The 16,966-nt window shown below is 46.0% G+C and overlaps 1 long non-coding RNA gene across 2 annotated transcripts; it reads left to right on the top strand.

Annotated features, from left to right (window-relative positions):
* The first annotated feature begins 11,842 nt into the window (after positions 1–11,842).
* LOC141548724 (uncharacterized) lies at positions 11,843–15,780 on the top strand. 2 transcript variants are annotated; one of them, XR_012484041.1, is made up of 6 exons: positions 11,843–11,947; positions 12,297–12,351; positions 14,002–14,112; positions 14,670–14,794; positions 15,034–15,108; positions 15,227–15,780. It is a non-coding gene; the product is annotated as an uncharacterized LOC141548724 (long non-coding RNA). The 2 variants fall into 2 exon arrangements; XR_012484042.1 differs by lacking the exon at positions 12,297–12,351 and having other exon boundaries at positions 11,845–11,947.
* The last annotated feature ends 1,186 nt before the right edge of the window (positions 15,781–16,966 follow it).

The following is a 16,966-nucleotide window of genomic DNA, read 5'->3' as shown; positions in this document are numbered from 1 at the left end:
AGCCCCATTCCTTGGATGCCCTACTGAGTTCAAGCAGTTTCATCCTCTTCTTCCTTAAAGGCCCAGAACTTCTAAAGAAGAAAAAATGAGTAAAAAAGTTGAGAGGCAGGAAAGAGAGGTGGGGGAAACGGGGAATAGAGACTGACACTTCCTCTGTGGTCCTGAGCTTGGAACCCTCCTTTCTACTTGCTTATAACCTTGCCACTTTACAGGGTTGTTCGTCACATCACAGATTGAAATTACAAAGAGAAGAATGGAAAGCAGGCCTGGATCTCAGGGAGCTTATATAGTGATGGGCACGGAGTCAGAAAGTCCTGAATTTAAATCCTTCCTCAGATACTTACTAAGTGTATATAATCCTGGGCAAATCATTCAGTCTCAGTTTCTTCATCTGTAAAATGGACATAATGATAGCACCCATCTTCCAAGGCCATTATAAGGATTAAGGAAAATCATATGTGTCAGGCATTTTGCAACCCTTAAAGTGTTACAAAAATAAAAGTTAGTGGCTACTGTGCTGCTGCTACTATTATTACAACCACCACCACAGTAACTGCTACTACTATTTCTATTACTATCATTACTATTACTCCTCCTCCTGCTGCTGCTGCTGCTACTATTATAACCACCACCACAATAATTACTACTACTAGAAGAATTCACAATGGCCATTCTCTTTGGCAAAAGGTAGGTTTATTTAAGAGAAGAAGTTACAGACAAAATGAAGAGGTAATATAGATACCAGGAATGGTAAATATGAAATAGAGTGGGAGAGCATATAGTTAGTAAGGAAAGGCGTCTTAATAATTACCAAGGGAAAAGACAAGTTCCCCAGTGGAACTCACAATTGACCAGGAGAAAGGGAACACTCCATGAGGTGGGAGTACACCATTGACTGGCAGGCTAAATCCATCGAGGAGTTGAGCCCCCTAAAAGAGTTAGGTAGTTATAAGAAGGAGAAAGTCACCATGAGGCAGGGGGAAGGGTGAGAAGAAAGTCACCATGAGGCAGGGGGAAGGGTGAGAAGAAAGACACCATGAGGCAGAATGTCCCAGGGGACTAACCCAAAGGGGATTCAGCAAAGATGGCATGGGCCATGGGCAGATTAATTGGGGAAATTTAACTTCAGGGGTTTGACTCTGATTGGCTACAGTAAGGTGGGGTTACTCAAGAGCTCCATGGGGGGGTGGGCTTTTCCCTGCTTTCCTGAGGGAGTAATTCTATCAGTTTTTCAGACTCTCTGGCAATCCTACTTACAAGACTCACAACCCCATCATTTTCCTACTTTTTTAATTTGTTAAGCCACTTTTGAAAAGTGGATTAGGGGTCCCCGAACAGGAGGGTCTAGCAGACCCTTAGTGAAATTTTAAAGGCCAAATCCAGAGGTACTTATTAAGTAGCATCCAGAAGCTGAGAGTGAAATCCAGTGGCCTATGGGAAGTGGCCAAAGTTTGGTCACGCCTTAGGGGTACAAAGTTAGTTTTCAGGGCACAGTAGTGAAGATTAGCACAGAGTCAGTTTGCTTGGCTTTAATGCAGAATCTTCCATTAATTATATCTTCTTAGAAGATGGCTCTAAAATTCTCTATTCTAAGCCTTAGAGTACCAGCTGGGTCTCCCAAAGTGTTGTATCAATAACTAAATGTTCTAAATCTACTTATGGGCAGATAAGTAGGCCCAATATTCATCTTTCCAATGATTTATACATTTTAGATGAAAAACAGATCTTGCATTTTGCTCATGGCTTTTAAGCTGCCCCCTTGCTCTAAATATAGAGATTTGCCATCAGAGAGAAGAGTGGGGATTATAAGAGGACAAAGCATCCTTCCTTCTGTCTGACTTCGGGTCTGAATCACAAACGATGGCCACACTCGTCATAACAATCCCGCCCCATGGCCAGACTCCAGAGTAGGTGAGGGACGTTCTCATACAGAGGAACACGTTTGGGAAATCAATGTTAGAAAGATCAGATCTAGAGGAGAGCTCAAAAATCTGCTTTTCCAGATTTTTCCCAGATGCAAACAAAGCTCCACCTGCCTCCTTTGAGAAGTTGGGTCCCATTTCTCCAGGACGGTAGGTTTTCTTACTTACCAGTCCCTCATGCATAGCTGGATTCAAACTCATCACATTAGTTGATGGTTCCAAGACATTTTCTCTCCAGTCTCACCTCAGAGCCTTCAGATCCCAAAACAAACACACTAAAAGACATACAGATCATTTTGCGTAACTTAAACTATGGCAGGCCGATATGGTAGTGGGCATTTCATGCCATGCTTTCCTTTCACATGCACGGCAGAAGGTGCAACAAAAAGAAAAAAAAATTAACTAGGGATTTTGCTAGTAAAAGAACTAAGACTGTCATGTTCAGATCTTGCTTTGGGTCTTTTAAAAAGTTGCAGATCATGCTGATATGTACTAAATAACTGTTAAAACTGTGACAGAAGGGATGGGTTTTAAAATAATCATTTTCAGAGAACTGAAAATTAGGCGAGAATTAAAATATCTAAGAAACTTCTTTTAGAATAAGTTCCTTTATTACTAAGCAGGTGAAATCTTGTTGTAGGATCTGCTCTAAGTAATGTTCGGCAATACACAAATGATTTTACTGTAAGATCAACGGGCAGATTTCAGATGAGAGACTATCTTTTTAAATAATGGAAGCAATTGAACAGTGAAGAACTTTTAATCAGCAGAGGGCCCAGAAAGGGGCTGAGGAGTATGTGGGGCTCTTGCCAGTTTCCCCAATCAGTGAAGTGGGCATGGAGGGAGGGAGTTCTCAGGTGGGCAAAGAGGGAGGAATTTCACCTCCCTACCACACCCAGTGAGGGAAGAAGGGTGGATTAGGCCCTCATATTCCAAAGCCAACTGAGCTAAAATAACACCATGACATTATGTAAATAAGTATTTTACAGTTTTGAATTCCCAATTTCATATAACTGCCAAAAATCCTAATCAAGAATTTTCAGAAGCAATTGCTTAATTGTAAGTCTCAGGAGAATTTTTTTTTCAGCCTGTCCTTTTAAATACTGGAGGCAATTTGAAGGTGAAGAGATTTCAAAACTATTTCACCTGTATAAAGGAATTTATCGCCCATCCGAAGCTCTTTTCCCTGCTAGCTTCGCTTTGATAGCAAGAGGGGGAAGGAGTAAGCCTGGAGCTGAGAGTCCAGGGAAGAGGGAAGAGGGAGGAAAGGGTGCTTCCTTTTGTTTCAAACTTTTCTCTTCTGTCTCTTCAAGTCAATCACTTTCTTTATTTAAGGGAGAAATCAAGACCATGTTAAAGACAATCTTAAAAGGCAGAACATAGACTAGCTAGCTAACTACTCTGGGGGGAATCTTCACAAAATTTAAAGGATGTCCACCAGAGCTGACAGATCTTTAAAACATAGTTCATACAATTTTACAGATGGGACAATCTCCAACTTAGATAGTAACAGAAGACATTAAATATATCTCATCGAATTAGGAAAGATTCAAAAATGTGAACTCTTTAGCCTGAATAAATTACCAGAGAATTTTGTTTTCAGGTCAACTTTTTAGCTTAAGATCAAATTAGATACAGATTTAAATTCTTAGTAGCGATATGTTAAAGACTAATGCACATCTTTCTAAAATCTAATCAGATTTATACCAGCTAATAGTGATTGTCTCAGACAATTTAGAATCAGATTTCCAATATAAACATACACAAATTTAAAGCTGCAGCTTTGGGAGAAACTTTTTGAATGCCAGCTTTTTCAAAAGTATAACATTCAAATTTGTTTTCTTGGAGCCCCAATTTTTAAGGTGGCAGTAAACTGAGAAACCAATGAAGACACAGGATGGCACTTTTTCTAGATGGCACCAGGGGGTAAAATGTTAGCAATGTTCCAAATTAGGTAAAAAAGGCAAAATCCAAAGCCATGAATGACTTATATTTGAGAACGTTAGGGTTGTCTTTTCTCTACCCTCCTGTCTACTCCTTCTGAAGTTAGAGATGGAAGAAAGGGACAACTGGGGGAAGAAAAGGAAGAAGTGGGACTGGGACTGAGAGTAGAAAAGGAAGAAGTTGACTGGGCCTGGGAGTGGGAGAAGAAAAGGAAGAAGTGGGCCTGGGAGTGGGAGAAGAAAAGGAAGAAGTGGGCCTGGGAGTGGGAGAAGAAAAGGAAGAAGTGGGCCTGGGAGTGGGAGAAGAAAAGGAAGAAGTGGGCCTGGGAGTGGGAGAAGAAAAGGAAGAAGTGGGCCTGGGAGTGGGAGAAGAAAAGGAAGAAGTGGGCCTGGGAGTGGGAGAAGAAAAGGAAGAAGTGGGCCTGGGAGTGGGAGAAGAAAAGGAAGAAGTGGGCCTGGGAGTGGGAGAAGAAAAGGAAGAAGTGGGCCTGGGAGTGGGAGAAGAAAAGGAAGAAGTGGGCCTGGGAGTGGGAGAAGAAAAGGAAGAAGTGGGCCTGGGAGTGGGAGAAGAAAAGGAAGAAGTGGGCCTGGGAGTGGGAGAAGAAAAGGAAGAAGTGGGCCTGGGAGTGGGAGAAGAAAAGGAAGAAGTGGGCCTGGGAGTGGGAGAAGAAAAGGAAGAAGTGGGCCTGGGAGTGGGAGAAGAAAAGGAAGAAGTGGGCCTGGGAGTGGGAGAAGAAAAGGAAGAAGTGGGCCTGGGAGTGGGAGAAGAAAAGGAAGAAGTGGGCCTGGGAGTGGGAGAAGAAAAGGAAGAAGTGGGCCTGGGAGTGGGAGAAGAAAAGGAAGAAGTGGGCCTGGGAGTGGGAGAAGAAAAGGAAGAAGTGGGCCTGGGAGTGGGAGAAGAAAAGGAAGAAGTGGGCCTGGGAGTGGGAGAAGAAAAGGAAGAAGTGGGCCTGGGAGTGGGAGAAGAAAAGGAAGAAGTGGGCCTGGGAGTGGGAGAAGAAAAGGAAGAAGTGGGCCTGGGAGTGGGAGAAGAAAAGGAAGAAGTGGGCCTGGGAGTGGGAGAAGAAAAGGAAGAAGTGGGCCTGGGAGTGGGAGAAGAAAAGGAAGAAGTGGGCCTGGGAGTGGGAGAAGAAAAGGAAGAAGTGGGCCTGGGAGTGGGAGAAGAAAAGGAAGAAGTGGGCCTGGGAGTGGGAGAAGAAAAGGAAGAAGTGGGCCTGGGAGTGGGAGAAGAAAAGGAAGAAGTGGGCCTGGGAGTGGGAGAAGAAAAGGAAGAAGTGGGCCTGGGAGTGGGAGAAGAAAAGGAAGAAGTGGGCCTGGGAGTGGGAGAAGAAAAGGAAGAAGTGGGCCTGGGAGTGGGAGAAGAAAAGGAAGAAGTGGGCCTGGGAGTGGGAGAAGAACAGGGAAAGGGAGAGAAATTCCTTCTTGCGTCAACTTCAATTTCTTCTTGTAGAAGTTCCACTCATTGATCATTGTTCTACACTTTGGAGTCAAACACAACAAGCCTCTATCCCACCTGTCTCAAGCAGTTCTTTACAAGTCTTACTCAGAATAAAGGGGTCTTTGATAGCTTATATGAGAATGTGGGAAGTGTGAAAGAGGAATTCAGATTGCTAAACAAACAAACAAACAAAAGCAGCTATCCCTATGCCATGCCCTATGTGTCCAGGTGAAATGGGTAGAATTGGTGGGGTTTGCCCCAGGTCAAAAAATGCGCAGTTACATCCAGGCAATAGTCCCCTAGTTCTATGCCTAGGTTAGACCCTCTATGGGGTATAGCATTCAGTTCTGGGCACACCATTTTCAGGAAGACATTGATAAATTGGGCAGCTTGCCCAGGTTGGGATGAGGGCACTGAAAAATATGCCGTGTTAGGACTCCATGTTTAGTGTGGAAGAGAGAAGACTTGGGGGCAAATGAGATTTGAAGTTTTGGTGCCCCTCCCCCAGTATTTGAATTTTATAGAAGAGGGATTTCTGGTTCTACTGGGCCCCAAGAGCACACAAGGAATGGGGCAGGGAGAAAGGTAATGCTTGGTATCAGGAAAGATTTCTAAAAAGTTGCATTTGGGGTAAAAACAGGTGTTCAAGCCAGCTCAGACTGAGAAAGTCAGTAGGAGGGTCTTCGTCACAGCAGATAAGCAACTGAAACACTAAGTCTTGGTCCAGCAGAAGGGCAGACCAATGGGGCAGCTTCCAGCTTTCAGTTCAGAAAGCAAATTGCCAGTCCAGAAAACCAGGCTGTTGCCTGAAGAGAGCAGGAAGGACTACCGATGCTGGGAACAAGACAACAGGGGGTCCCCCACCAAATTACTAGTGCAGGAAGGCAATCTATAACCTGGAGAGAACAGGTGGGGCTATCCCTTGATGTGATCAACTCACCAAACTAAATTTCCAGTCTGGGAAACCAGGCTATTTCCTGTAAAAAACAGAAGGGTCTACCTTGTGCTGTGAGGAAGATATCAAATGCTAGCCAGGGAAGTCAGGTTGTTGCCTGGAGAGAACAGGTGGGGGTATACCATATTGTGCGTAAGACACCAAATGCAGGGCCAAATTGCCAGTCTGGGAAACCATAGTGTTACCTAGACAGAGAAGGTAGGACTATCTCCTACTGTGACCAATATCCCAAATGCAGGGGACAAGTTGCCAGTCCAGAAAATCAAGCTGTTGCCTGAAGAGAGCATGCAGGACTTCCCCTGCTGTGAGGATGGGCCCTTGACTTAATTTCCAGTCTGGGAAACCATGGCATTACCTTGACAGAACAGAAAGGGCTATCACCTGCTATGATTAAGACACCAAACCAATTTGCCAGTTTGACCAGGTTGTTTCCTGGAATGAATAGATGGGATTACCTCAAAAAAGGAGCAAGACACAAAAAACAAGGGTCTGTGCCAAATTGCCAGTCTGGCAATCCAAACTGTTGCCTGGAGAAAACTGAAGGGCCTTCACCCTGCTGTAAGCAAGACACCAAATATTGGACCAAATTGCCATACAGGAAAATTAGGCTGTTGCCTGGAGGGAACAGGTGGTGCTACCCCTGTAGTGAGCAAGACACTAAAGGGGGGAGCTCTGCCAATTTGCTAGTATGGCCAAGAAGGTTTTTCCTGTAAACAACAGGTGGGGATACCCCATATTGTGAGCAACACACCAAATATAGGGGCCTCTGCCAAATTGACGCTGTCAAAAAGCAGGCTATTTTCTGGAGAGAACAGGTAGTACTACCCCCTGCTATGAGCAACACAGAAAGCACAGGGACCCCTGCCAAATTTCCAATCCAGAAAAGCAGGACATTACCTCAAGAGAACAGAAGGAGTTACCACTTACTGTGAGCAAGACACCAAATAGGAGTCCCCTGCCGATTTGCCAGTGTGGCATTGTCTGGAGAGAAGAAGTAGAACCACTCCCCAAAGTGAACAACACAGAAAACACAGGGGCCCCAGCCAGATTTCCCAGTTTGGCAAACCAGGCTATTACCTGAAAAGAACAGAAGGGGTTGCCCCCTACTGTGAGGAAGATATCAAACTTAAGGGTCCCCTGAGAAATTGCCAGCCTGGGAAATCAGATTGTTACCTGGAGAGAACAGGTCAGTCTTTCCCCTGCTGTGAGCAAGACAGCAAATGCAGGGCCAAATTGTCAGTCTGGGAAACTATACTGTTGCCTGGTCAGAACAGATAGGACTATCTCTTACTATGACTGATACCCCAAACACAAGTTGCCAGTCTGGGAAACCAGGCTGTTGCCTGAAGAGAACAAGTAGGGCTTCCCCCTGCTGTGAGCAAGACCCCCTAACAGGAGGGCCCCTTCCAAATTGCCAGTCTAGCAATCCAGACTATTTTCTAGAAGGAAGAGGTGGGAGTACAAATCAATGCGAGCAACCCACCAAACAAAGGGGGCCCCTACAAAATTTCTAGTCTGGCACACCAAGCTTGGATCTGGTGAGAACCAGTGGGGTTGCCCCCTGCTATCAAATGGCCTTGGCTGATTTCCAGTCTGAGAAACCAGGGTATTAACTCCAGAGAACAGAAGGGCTCCCCCTATTGTGAGTAAGACACCAAATTTGCCAGTCTGGCAAACCAGATTGTTTCTTGGAGCGAGCTGGTAGGAAGTACCCTGTTGTGAACAAGACCCAAAATGGAGGGACCCCTGCCAAATTGCCCCCCTGGGAAACCAGGCTGTTAGAGAGAACATGTGGGGCTATGTTTCTTGGGGAGAACAGAAGGGGCTTCACCCTGCTGTGAGGAAGACACAAAACACTGGACCAAATTGCCATTCAGGGAAATCAGGTGGTTGCTTGGAGAGAACAAGTAGAGCTTCCCCCTGCTTGTGAACAAGACCCTCTAGAACAGGGGCCCTTTTCAAATTTTGGCAATTCAGATTGTTTTTCCTGGAAGGAACAGAAGGGACTACAAATTAATGTGAGTAACCCACCAAACACAGGGGAAGCCCACCAAATTTTTCGTCTGGCACAGCAGGGTTTTGGCTGGTGGGAACAAGTGGGGCAACCTCCTGTTGTGAGCAAGACACCATACAAAGGGGCCCCTGGCAAATTTGCATTCTAGGAAAACAGACTATTATCTGTAGAGAACAGAAGGGGCTACCCCCTGCTGTGAGAGACCCCAAACTGGAGTGTCCCTGCCAAATTGAAAGCACACACCTTGCCGAATTTCCAGTCTGAAAAACAGGCTTTTATCTGGGGGGAATAGAAGGATCTACCCCATGTTGTGAGGAAAACATCAAACACAAGGGCCCCTTGGCAAATTGTCAGCCTAGGATGAGGCTGTTGCCTTGAGCGAACAGATAGAAATACCCACTGCTGTGATTAAGATACCAAACATAGGGGCCCCTACCAAATTGCCAGTCTGTTTACCAGAAAGAATGGTGGATACCCCTTGCTGTGAGCTACACATTGAACCCCCTTGCTATGAGCAAGACCCCCCCTCCAAACACAAGGGTTCCCTGGGAAATTGCCAGACTGGGAAATAAGATTGTGGCCTGGAAAAAACAGGTGGGGCTGTCCCTTGCTATGAGTAAGACTCCAACACAAGGAGCCCCTGCCAAATTTCCAGTCTTATAAACTTGCAAAGAATGTGTGGTACCACCCCCTGCTGTGAGCATAACCCCCCTCCCCCCAAAACACCCAGTGCCCCCTGCCAAATAGCCAGGTGGGGCTACCCTGTATTGTGAGTAACAAAGGAAGCAGAAGAGGCCCCTGCCAAATTTTTGGTGTGGCAAACAGGGCTGTTACCTGGAGAGACCAAGTGGGATAAACCCCTGCTGAGAGCGACACACCAAACACGGGGGCCCTATTTGCACTATTATTCTGACAAAGCAAGCTATTAAAATAGGGAATAGAAGGGGCTACCCCTTGTTGTGAGCAAGACCTCCCCCCCAAACACAAGGTTCTCCTGGGAAATTGCAAGGTTGTCCTGGAGAGAACAGTTGGGGTTATCCCTTGCTGTGAGCAAGACTCCAATACAAGGAGCCCCTGCCAAATTTCCGGGCTGGCAAACCTGGGAAGAATATGTGGGGCTACCCCCCTGCTGTGAGCAAGACCCCCCCCCCCAAACACAGTGGCTCCTGCCAAATAGCCAGGATGGTGGCAAACCAGGCTGTTGCTAGGTGGGGCTATCCTGTACTGTGAGTAACAAAGGAAACAAAAGAGGCCCCTGCCAAATTCTCAGCATGGCAACTTGGCTGTTGCCTGGAGAGACCAAGTGGGGCAACCCCCTGTTGTGAGAAAGACACCATACACAGGGGCCCCTGGCAAATGTGCGTTCTAGGAAAACAGACTATTACCTGTAGAGAACAGAAGGGACTACCCCCTGCTGTGAGACCCCAAACTGGAGTGCCCCTGCCAAATTGTCAGTCTAGTAAACCAGATGTTGCCTGGAAAGAACAGGTGGGACTACCTGGTATTGTGAGGAACACACCAAACATAGGGGCCCCTGTCTAATTTTCAGTCTGGGAAAACAGGTTTTTATGTGGAGGGAACAGAAGGGGCTAGTACTTGTTCTGAGTAAGACACCAAACACAAGGGGACCCTCTCATATTCCCAGTCTGGGAAATCAGATTGTTGCCTGGATAGAACATAAAGGGCTACCTGCTGCTGTGAGCAACACAAGAAACACGGGGACACTGAGAAATTGTCAGCTTTGGAAACCAGGCTATTGCCTGAAAAATATAGTTGGTACTAACCCCTTCTCTGGGAAAAGCAGCATTCGCAGGGATCCCTGCCTAATTTTTTGTCTTAGAAACCAGGCTGTTACCTGGAGAGAGCACATCGGCATACCCTGTGCTGTGAACAAGACACCGAACACAGGGGCCAAATTTCAAGTTAGGGAAACTAAGTTTTTGCCTAGAGAGAGCAGATAGGACTACTTCCTCCTGTGAGCAAGATACCAAACACGGGGCCAAATTGCCAGTCTGGGCAACTCAGCTGTTGTCTGGATAGAACAGAGTAGGTTAATCCCTACTGTGAGCAATACATCAAACGTGGGGCCCCCTGCCAAATTGCCAGTCTAGCAAACCAGGCTGTTTCCTGGGGAGAATATGTGGGGCTACCCCTGCTGTGAGCAACAGAGCAAACACAGGGGCCTCTTCCACATTGCCAGTCTGACAAATCAGGCTATTACATGTAGAGAAAAGAATGGGCTCCCCCCAGCTGTGAGAGCCATCAAAGACAAGGGTACCCTGCCAAATTGCTGGCCTAGAAATTTGAGGCCATTGCTAGGAGTGAACAGGTGGATCTATCCTATTCTGTGGAATTTGGTGTGCCCCTACCAAATTGCCAGTCTAGCAATCTAAGCTGTTTCCTGGAAAGAGCAGGTAGGACGACTCCCTACTGTGAGCAAGACACGAAACACTAGAAGCCCTTGCCAAATTTTCACTGTGGGAAACCAGGTTGTTGCCTAGAGGGAACAGGTAGGTCTACCCCTTAATGTGAACCATACACCAACACAGGGGGCCTCTACCAAATTGCCAGTCTGGCAAACCAGGCTGTTCACTGGTGAGAACAAGTAGGGGCTACCCCCTGCTATGAGCAAAACACCAAACGCAAAGGCTGCCCATGACAACAAACACAGGGTTCCTGCCAAATTGCCAGTCTGGAAAACCAGGCAGTTTCCTAGAAAGAACGGTGGAGTACCCCTTGGTGTGAGCGTGTACGCCAGACCCCTGTCAAATTTCCAGTCTGGAAAACCAAGTTGTTGCCTAGGGAGAGCGGGTAGGACTACCCCCTGCTGAAAGCAATATTCCAAATACAAAGGGCCCCTTTGCTCAAAGCCAAGTCTTCAGAGCTGCCCATGCTTTGGACAGCGCCCCCTGCACGCCAGGAGCAGAGCTTGACCATAAAAGTCACAAAATAGAAGGAAAATAAAAAGAAAGAAAATGATTAAGAAATAGAAAAGGATGTTAATCATAGAAAGCTACTACGGGGACAGCAAAGACCAAAACATGAACTCAGATGAGAAAATTCCCACAGAGAAAATCTCAAAAGAGTGAGATAAATTGGTCTCAAGCCCAAAGAGGCTTCTTAGAAGTGCTCATAAAAGACTGTCATAAGATAAACAAGACAGACAGAAGAAAAACTGAGAAAAGAAATGGGAGGCTACGCAAGAGACAATTAACTTGGAAAAGAAAGGAAAAGTTGAGGGGAATGGAGGGCACTGGCCACTTTTTCACGTTCCTGATATACCTCCACCACCCATCCACCACCCAAGGGTGCAAGTGTAAGGATTAGATCATGTGTCCTTTCTATAATCCCGATGTTTTATACAATACAAGGCATAAAGTAGGCATTTTATTAAAGTTTATTGATCACCCAGTAGGGGGTAGGTTTCAGCTGGTGCTCCATTGTGGCCACTGAGGTCACAATGGGTAGGTCTGTTGAACACAATGCTCCCCTCCTGATTGGCTGGTGGCAGGGCGGGGCAGCCAATGAATGGGATGGTTATGAATAAATATCTGTCAGCAGGAGCGAAAAGTCAGACAGTTAAGGGCGACTGTGGAAGGTGGAGCAGTTGGGAAGCTCTCCCCGGTGGGGGGGGCTACAGAGGCAAGGCTTCCAACCTCCAAGGAGAAAGAAAAAGTAAGGGGGCGGGACTTAGGCTGGGATAGGGCCATGGGAGGAATAGGTGAGACATTAGGTGGGAAGGGCGGAACAAGGATGGGGGGTGATCCAGGGATGGGAAGGGTACTATTTGTTCTTTCTTAACTGGGAGGGGAGGGAGATTTAGGGTTGGGGGGAGAGGGAGTGGGGCATGAGAAGGGTACATTTGCTGCAATGGAAAAATTTCTCTAGTTTGAGAAAGCGTCTTTTTTAAAGGAATGGCGGTAAAAGTACTAGAAGTAATGTGATTTTGGCGGGTATCACGATAAGGGTATATTTGCCACAACGGAAAAGTTTCTAAAATCTGGTAAAGTGTCTTTTTTTTAAGGAATGGCGGTAAAAGTGACAGGAATAATGTGATTTTGGCGGGTATCACGATAAGGGTACGTTTGCTGCAATGGAAAAGTTTCTAAAATCTGATAGTGTTTTTTAAGGGATAGCTGTAAAAATGGTAGAACTAATGTGATTTTGGCGGGTGTCGGGAACCGGGGAAAGAAGGTGTCCTTTCCTTAGAAAGGGGGGGTATAGGCTTAAAGTGGCTTTGTTTGGTGGCTTTCTTGACACAGAACTCTGGTTCTGATCTCTAAAAAGGCCCTGGAATGCCCACTACTTAACACTGGCAAATCACTCCTGGGGCGGGGGTCTTCATTTCCTCACTTGTAAAATGAGGATGTTCCACTCTGTGGACCTTTGGGAGTCCCTTCCAGGTCCAGATCTTTGATCCTGTGACCTCCCTTCTCCAACCATTAGCTCTGCTCCCCTTGGTTAAAGATTCCTTTATCCTGTTCTGGCAGTATAAGAAAACCCTGGCTTGGAAGTTTAGACCACTAGCTTGCCCCGTGAGCTTGAACAAATAAACTTAAAACCAAACTCCTGAAATGGAGACCCATTTTCCTATTGACAAAGTCAAAAATCTATTCATTTTAGGGTATAAAAACTGAGGCTCAGGGAAGTTATACCAAGCCACACAAATTGTTGTTTAAACAGCCTCTTTAAATTCAAGTTCAGCATTCTGATTACGTGAGTTCCTAACCTTTTTGGGCATCAGTTTCCTCATGTGTAAACTGACAGTCCGTCTAGATGCTCCCTAGGCTCTTTCCCAGCCCCAGAATCCTTTGCTCTATGACCTAAGTGTGACTTCAGCAGCTTTCTCTGACCTATAAGATCCTTCAACTGGCTCAATGTTGCTATGGTAACCCCCTATTGATGATGTATTTATAGTGGAAGGCTGGTTAGCTCCCCAGTAGGAATGTGGAATAATAATAATATAATAGCTGACATTTATAGAGTTTTGGGGAGGCTTTTTTTGCTTCTAGTATTAAAATGTTTAAATTGATTGATATATTTTGTTATGAAACAGCAGACGGTTTCCAACAAACACTAAAACAATCCCCCCTCCACTTAAGTATATTCCCCCAAACCAGCTTCTCATTGTTAATCCAAAGGGAGGGGGGCAGACATGTCCTTTAATTTTAATGGCATATTACTAACATTGACTGAGCAGAATGTTGTCGCCTCTCAATGGTGGTTTGATTTATATTCTTTTAGTCATTTTGTTTATTATTCTCTGCTTTCTTTTTCCCTGGCAAAAGCATTTGAAATGTATGTGTGTATTTATACACTCATCTATATGAAATGAGATTTGTGTGTGTATTCTATGTTACTATAATAGATATTATTATACATACAAATCTCATTTGATCTACACAGAAACCTTGGTACACAGCTCAATCTGGCCCCCACTCTGCAGTTACAGAAATGGTGGCTTAAGTGTGTGCCCCTGCCCAGTGGCAGAGGCTGGATTGGAGCCCTGTTTCCCCCAGGTCTCACTAGACCTTGTGTTCTTTCTGCTTCCCTGCTCCCATCCAAGCCCACTCTCCCACCGCAATTAAACTCTCAGTTTTGTTATTTTAAAATTCCTGGTGATGTTTATGCTTCGTGTCCTTTTGGATCCCAAAGGAAATAATAAGGAACAAAAAGCCCTCCAAGCAGATGGGACAAGGGGCATATATTTGTTCTGCTTCCTCCAACAGACTCCAAAGCCAGCAGCAGCGCAGTCGTCCTCTGACAGCAGGGCTTTCAGGATCGAACGGGGGGACAGGAGGGAGCCTGCCCATACCAAGAGGGACTCAATCCTGAAAAGCGTAAGGAGAAAAATTCTCTTCTGAGGTGCCCTGTCCTAATCAGCTGTGGGCTAGGGGCTTTCGGTCACACCATCCATGCCCTCCTGTAAATATTTTGTTGTTATCCACATGAAAAGGTGTGGGAATGGAACCTAGTCATCAGATCTCACTGGGAGCAATAGTAGGCTCTTTAATGGGATGGTTTATCCATAAAATAGCTTGAAATAGCAAAATCTTTTTTAAAACATTAGTTCATTAGACTCCAATGGCACGTGCCTCAGACATGGCACATGCCCATTTTTCCCCCTGATCATTTAAGATGTTAAGTGCTTTTATATTTGAATGTCTGCTGTCCCTCCTCAAAGTGAGACCCTCTTGGGTTTGGGAATGGCCCTGGTAGGGGGCAGCCTCGGTCCCTTATTCTGCCAAGTGGAGAAGAATGTATTGGGAAACTGACAAAGCCTGTGTAGAGGAGTTCTGTAGCTGCTGCCTTAGCCTCTTGCTGTGCGGGTGCTTCCTTCAAGGCCTAAAGGCCTTATCATTCTTTAGTCTCTAGCTCATCATGTCTCTCTTTTCAGTGTTTCTCTAGATCAAAACTACTCTTCACTACCGTGCCAGTGAGTTCCTGGAACAATTATTTTAACACCGTTGAACTGGAGTTTTGAACAAGCCCAAGACCGATTTTGAGAATAAAGAATAAATGGCATGTACCATCTCAGGGGTGGGCCTTGCAAGCGGGGGGGGGGGAACTCCTGGGAATAGGGAAAAGGAGAGTGGGGCATGAGTTGGGATCACCCTATTGAGTGCTAGGGGTAGGTGGGGCAGGGTGTCTGATAGAGTCTATCAATTAAATAATTAACTAACTTTTACCTGCCTTACTTCAGGGCCTTTATTTCTGTTGGGAGTTTATTGTGTTGTTTTTTTCTTGTTTTTGTTACCTAGTTCTCTTGTCATGACTATGCAGTTTCCTATACAGTCTTCACCCGATACTTCTCATAGAGTCCCTTGGGATTCAAGGTAGGATTTCAGTTCTGGAATATTACTGGCTGCCAGCAGCCCACACGGTGGGCTAGGGCTAGCTGGGGTAGGGAGTTTGAAGTTTGCCCACTGACCTTTTCTCTCCATTTCCTGCCAGCAATTTCAATGGGAGCATGGACAACATTACCTCAGACTTGCCAAATGAGACCTGGAAAGGATACTCGAAGGTATTCAATTTCTTCGGGCAGCCCAACGACGACCCAGATCTTATCCTCATAATGATATTCCTTCTGGGGGCAGCACTGCTGATTGTGAGCACCCTCGTCTTCTTTACCTGGAGGTCCTTCGTAGAGACGGAGGGAAACAAACAAGAATACTACACTCATAACCACGATTTCCAGGAGACCCCAGTGTCTAGCCCATCTCCAGCTTCGTTATACCAAAGTGATCCCATGGATTGGTCGCAGTCAGAAGATTCCCAAGTTGCCCAAGACGAGATCCAAAGGGAAACAAATGGGATATCGACCATGAATGGCTTCATTTACCCAGAATATGGTGCTTCTGTTCAGCCCAGTGTCACCCCTCCACCTGCATATGACGAGCTGGACTTCCCTCATGAGGGTATTCCCCCTGTTTAGGAGGAGACATGGTGGTTTCTGACCCATGGTGGTTTCTGACCCCTACTCAGTCAAATAATTGGACTGTGAGAAATTCTTGTGTCTTGTCTTATTTAAACTCTGCCGTTAGCCTCACTTGGCTTTCAATTTAGGTAACTTTGTAAAAGGTCTCTTGCTCTGGCCTCCCAAAATCCTTTGCTTAGGGGGGAGGAGAATTTGCATTCATGTAGCACTTAGTAGGAGCCAGGTGTGACCCTCACAATACCCTTGTAAAGTTGGTGCTGTTACACTCATTTTATGGTTGAGGAAACCAAGGCAGACAGTTAGACCATACAACTAAGTTTCTGAAGCTGAATTTAGACACTGGTCTTCTGATGCCAGGCCCAGTGCCTGAAACAGGCAGAGAGGACACATCTAATCCTTAAGGCAGGCCGCGGGGATGTGCTCCCCAAGAGACTGACCCTTTTCCTTCTTGAGAAAGTCTTTGACTTCAGGGACAATGGCAAAAGGGAACAGGTAAAAGTGAAAAAGCCATAGCCCAGGATCCCCCCTGGGAGGGACACAGAAAGACCCCCTGGTGAGGGGTGGTGACTAGCTTAGTATGTCTTTTCCTCCCAGGCCCTGTGCAGTCTCAAACACACACACACACACACACACACACACACACACACTGTTCCTCCCCTGAGTTAACATATTCGGTTTCTATGACCACTAAGTACATCAAAGGGGTATTGACAGGCAGACCCCTCAAGGAGGGGCCAGCCTTGCTGGGGGGGAAAGGGGGGACCCGGTGGTAAATTATTTCCTCCCCATTGTTTGCCTGGTTTGTCTCCACTCTGCTCAGGCTTTTTGCACAGTCCTATTTTGGATTAATGAGTTATAGCTGATTCTCTTTGTCTTTCTCCTTGTTCCTTCTGGTGCATTTTTAGACATCTCCTGGAGTGTTTCTGGACTCCCGCGGCTTCTGCCACGCTCCCATCTTCCCATAATTCCCCATTCTCTTAATCACATGCCAACCCCCACAGTAATCCAAGGTCCTCCCCAAAGTTCAGCACCTGATTTGCCCTAGCAGAGTCTGCCTGCCTCCCTCAGCTCTCTGGTTGGTGCTTCACACTGACACAGCCATTAGTCCCACCCATCAATTGTATATCACATCTGGAATGGAGGTGTTAGAAATCCATTATCCTGGGAAAGATTGAGCCGGCATTGTGGTAAATTGCACAATAACACCCGACTTGGAACTGCCACTGGGCTGTCCATACAGGAAGGTAATGTCACTA

This window comes from Sminthopsis crassicaudata, chromosome X (assembly GCF_048593235.1).
Source record: "Sminthopsis crassicaudata isolate SCR6 chromosome X, ASM4859323v1, whole genome shotgun sequence".
In the NCBI taxonomy this organism is placed as follows: Eukaryota; Metazoa; Chordata; class Mammalia; order Dasyuromorphia; family Dasyuridae; genus Sminthopsis; species Sminthopsis crassicaudata.
Note: the sequence above shows the minus strand (reverse complement) of the source record. Positions and strands in the feature narration are given on the sequence as shown.